Source organism: Prosopis cineraria, unplaced genomic scaffold, assembly GCF_029017545.1.
Source record: "Prosopis cineraria cultivar Desert tree isolate PC_DT_omini unplaced genomic scaffold, ASM2901754v1 PC8, whole genome shotgun sequence".
Lineage (NCBI taxonomy): Eukaryota > Viridiplantae > Streptophyta > Magnoliopsida > Fabales > Fabaceae > Prosopis > Prosopis cineraria.
In genome coordinates, this window is record NW_026555339.1 from 10,051,366 (window position 1) to 10,056,212 (window position 4,847).

At 35.5% G+C, this 4,847-nt stretch overlaps 1 non-coding gene across 1 annotated transcript; it reads left to right on the forward strand.

Annotated features, from left to right (window-relative positions):
* Positions 1-2,835: 2,835 nt before the first annotated feature.
* On the forward strand, positions 2,836-2,940 carry LOC129319115 (small nucleolar RNA R71). Its single transcript, XR_008595426.1, has one exon. It is a non-coding gene; the product is annotated as a small nucleolar RNA R71 (small nucleolar RNA).
* Positions 2,941-4,847: the final 1,907 nt, after the last annotated feature.

Sequence of the window (4,847 nt, forward strand, 5' to 3'; positions counted from 1 at the left end):
ATGCAATAGTCTAGCAAATCTGCAAAAATACTCATCATGCATCTCTGGAATGTGGCTGGGGCATTGCATAATCCAAATGGCATCCTCCTATAAGCAAATGTGCCAAATGGACATGTGAATGTTGTCTTCTCTTGGTCCTCTGGAGCTATGCAAATCTGAAAATAACCTGAAAAACCATCTAGAAAACAGTAGTGAGATTTGCCTGCTAATTTCTCTAGCATTTGATCAATAAAAGGTAAAGGGAAGTGATCCTTCCTGGTTGCATCATTTAGCTTCCTGTAGTCGATGCACATCCTCCAGCTATTTTGCACTCTCATAGGAATCAACTCGTTCTTTTCATTCTTTACAACTGTGATCCCGCTCTTCTTTGGCACTACCTGTACTGGACTCACCCACTGGCTATCAGAAATAGGGTAAATGATACCTGCAGAAAGAAGTTTTGTTACCTCCTTTTTGACCACATCAATGATAAGTGGGTTAAGCCTCCTTTGAGGTTGCCTACATGGCTTTGCACCGTCTTCCATTAAGATCCTATGCATGCATATATCTGGACTGATGCCTGGAATGTCAGCTAGTGTCCATCCTATAGCTTTCTTGTGCTTTCTCAGTACCTCTAACAATTTTACCTCTTGGCAAGGATCAGAATCCTTTGCTATAATAATCGGTAATTTCTTACCTTCATCTAAGAATGCATATTTCAAATGTTCTGGTAGATCTTTCAATTCAAGTATAGGTGGCTGCTGAATAGAGGGAACTAGCTTATCGATAGTTAGCTCATCAACTCCACAAACCTGCATTCCATCAAAAGAAGCAGCAGTATCTTGTTCTAGAATACTAGAATTATCATTATTAATAGAATTACATGACATAGAGTTGATAGCAAAGTCTATAGTTCTTTCAGAGTCAGAAGCAATCATATCAGAGTCACTAGAAGTTTCAATGCCAATATCATGCATGGATTTGAATAACTCAACAATATCATCAGAACCAGAACAGTCAGAAGAATCTTCATAAATAATAGAGTCAGAACAATGTGTATTGCTATCTAAATCAACAATCTCAAGAGAACTAGAAACCATCTCATTGTAAAGCTCATCATATGTATCATCAATTAACATATCAAGCATGCTCACATTAATAACAGAATGATCCTCTATAGGATGTTTCATAGCCTCTAAAAGATTAAATTGAACAACACGTCCTGCAAATTCCATGGAAAGAGTACTATCTTTAACATTAATGATAGTATTAGCTGTCTTAAGAAATGGCCTACCCAAAATCAGTGGTGGTGGCCCATGACTATCATTTTTACCCATATCCAAAATATAAAAATCAGCAGGAAAGACTAAATCTTTTACCTTAACTAGAATGTCTTCAAGCATACCACTAGGATAGGCAAGTCTCCTGTCTGCTAATTGGACAATAATCCCGGCTGGCTTCATCTCACAACCCTGCAAAGAAGAAAATAGAGACTTGGGCATAACATTTATCGCTGCACCAAGATCAATCAAAGCGTTAGAAAATTCTAAATTTCCTATAGTACAGGGTATAGTGAAACTCCCTGGATCTTTGCATTTTAAGGGCATAGGGGGTTGGCACTGCATTCCTTCATGAAATAAAGCTGATACACTTCTTCCTAGATTGACCTTCTCGTTAGCTTTGAATCTTCTCTTGTTCGTGCATAGGTCTTTCAAGAACTTTGCATATTTAGGAATTTGCTTTACTGCCTCCAAAAGGGGAATATTGACTTCAACCTTCTTGAAAACATCAAGCACTTCTTTCTCCAATTCAGCTTCCTTTAACTTCTTGCTTTGAGTCTCCCTATTTGGAAATGGAAGGATCTTCCTTGGTTCCTTTTCTTCATTAGCCTCCTCAAGTGTGACTTGTGTTGCTGCAGCCGACTTATTCTTGATAGATGTTGTGGAGGGCTCTGGAAGCTCCTTTCCACTTCTAAGAGTGATAGCACTAACATTACTACAATTAGGATTTACAACTGTTTGAGAAGGCAACTTTCCAGAACCTTGACTCTTCAATTCATTAACGGAGGTGGACAACTGCCCAATTTGATTCTCCAATTTTTGGATTACTGTCTCAGTGCGTTGTTGAAATTGAATGTTATTAGTTGCCATTTGCTTCATTAACTCTTCTAGACTTGGTCCATCATTTTTAGACCCTGAAATAGGAGTAGATTGCCTCATTGGTTGCATAGGCTGTGAATTTTGACCTGTAGCATTATATTGTTGTTGTTGGCTTCCTCCATATCTGAAATTAGGGTGATCTCTCCACCCTGGATTATAAGTGTTAGAGAAAGGATCATATTTTTGGCCCTGTTGCATAGATCTAGTTGGAAAAATCCCAGCACAATTCTCAACTCTATCATCCAACTGTGGGCATTGATCAGTAGTGTGTGTGGCTAAAAAACAGATGCCACATAGAGGCCCAACTAAGGCAGAAGATGTGGTAGCTTGCTGAGGATTATAAAATTGAGGTTGTGCACACGTCTGTGAGGGATACGCCTGTGGAAAAGTTGGCACTGCTGGTGAATTCATTAATTTTTGTTGTGTTAAGGCAATGTGCCGAACCATGCTAGAGAGCTCCTCCATCTTGTTCTCAAATTTAGGATCATATTGTGGTGTTGGAATCTCATTCACCCCCTTAACTGCTTGGTTAGCTCGTGTCCCAAATTGTTGAGAATTTTGTGCCATCTTAGAAATGAGATTCATGGCATCAGTTGGAGTAAGTTCTACCAAAGCACCACCAGCTGCGGCATCAACAAACCACCTATCTGTTGGTAAGAGACCTTCATAAAAATGTTGAACCAGCTGCTGATCAGGTATTTGATGGTGAGGGCAGCTGGCACATAATTTCTTAAATCTCTCCCAATATTCATGAAATGTCTCCCCAGTCATCTGACGAATCCCACAAATATCCTTTTTAATTGCAGCTGTGCGAGAGGCAGGGAAGAATTTTTCTAAGAATAACTGTGTCATTTGATCCCAAGATGTAATGGCACCTGGTTGCAAGTAATACAACCAATCTTTTGCCACTCCATCCAATGAAAAAGGAAAAGCCCTCAATTTGATTTGCTCTTCTGAAACTCCTTGAGGCTTCATGGTGGAGCACACAATATGAAATTCCTTCAAGTGCCTATTCGGGTCCTCTCCTGTAAGACCATGAAATTTAGGTAGCAAATGTACTAAACCAGATTTCAATTCAAAACTAGCATTTGCATCTAAATTAGGATATTGAATGCATAAATTTTGATAGTGTGCATTAGGAGCAGCCAATTCTTTAATTGTTCTATTACCATTATTATTTTCAGCCATATTTTCCAACTTAACTGTAGAGTCTAAGTCAGATTTAGAATCACTAATAATGCTATCAATCAATTCAGACAAAATTTCAGAGATCACACTATCCCTAATTTTACGGTGCTTTTGATTTTTACGGTTAGTACGACAAGTTCTCTCAATCTCAGAGTTCAAATCAATTAATTTATCTTGTAAAGATCTTGTCATGCACTAATAAACTGGAAAAACAATGAAAAACACCTAAAACAAGTAAAGACAAAAAATAATAATAAATCTTGAAAAAAATAAAAAATACTAGAGAAAAAAAATAAAAAAAATAAAAATAATGAGAAAGAAAAAAAAAAAATAACCAAACTCAAAAAGTTAACACCTTTGACTCCCCGGCAACGGCGCCAAAATTTTGACACTACTGTCGAAGCACCAAAATTAATAAAAACTAGATTTTGCAGTAAAGTGCAACCTAGGTCGTCTCCCTAAGAGTCAATAGAGTAACTATTTAAATTATGATTATGAAAAGGTAAATAATGGGGGGTTTTTTTATGATGAAATTAAAAACTAAATTATAAATAAATAAATAGAGGAAATTCAATTAAGAAAATTACCGACAACAAGCAGCGCAATCAATCACAACCCAATCACCTAAATTTAACCTTCCTCGTCTACAAAATAAATTAATTTTATTCAACTTTATTATTCTGGTTTCATTATAATATTTCTCAAATTATCATTCAAGAATTAAACAAGAAGTTAAGTTATAGATTAATTGAAATCTCCTTTAACCCACAACCTAACAATTGTTTTATAGCCACACCAAAAACAAAGCATGGATAATCACCCAAGCCAAGCCAAATTACTCTTACAATGCTATATCAATCGATTATAGCAATTAAAACCTCAGATAAAATTTATAACTCAAAAATTATGCAATAAAGCTACTCTAATCAGTAATAGTAATTAAAGCATAAAATTTAGAGGTAGAGAGAAGAAGAGAAAATTGGAATAAAGCTAAAATAAAATCTTTCCTGAATATTAAAGACTCTGATTAAAATTTAGGATCATGGTTTGTGATTGATCACACCAAAAAAAAATTAGCTCTCCATAGAATTAAAAATCAAACAACATGAAATGAAAAATTGAGAAGCCATCACCCAAGAAATTGGAAGAAGGAAAGACGAATGGCGATCGCTGCTCTGTTTCCCTTCTTTCGTTTTTTTTTCCCAGATCGTGCTTCCTCTCCGTCCCCCATCTATTCATATATATATATATATGAAAAGTGGACCCTAATTAAAAATTACACTAAATAATCCAAAATAAATTCAAATAAAATTTTAAAGATTTGATTCTTGATTTGATCTCCAAGCATGCCCATATTCTTCTTATCCAAAATATTCTTCATCAATATCTTTCAAATTGAATCTAGAAAATCTGCACAAATAAAATAAAATTAAATAGCACCTGTGCAAAAATATTAAAGATATTATTTATATTTTAAAATCAAAGATTTAGTTAGTTAAAATTCCAAAACTGAATATTAGC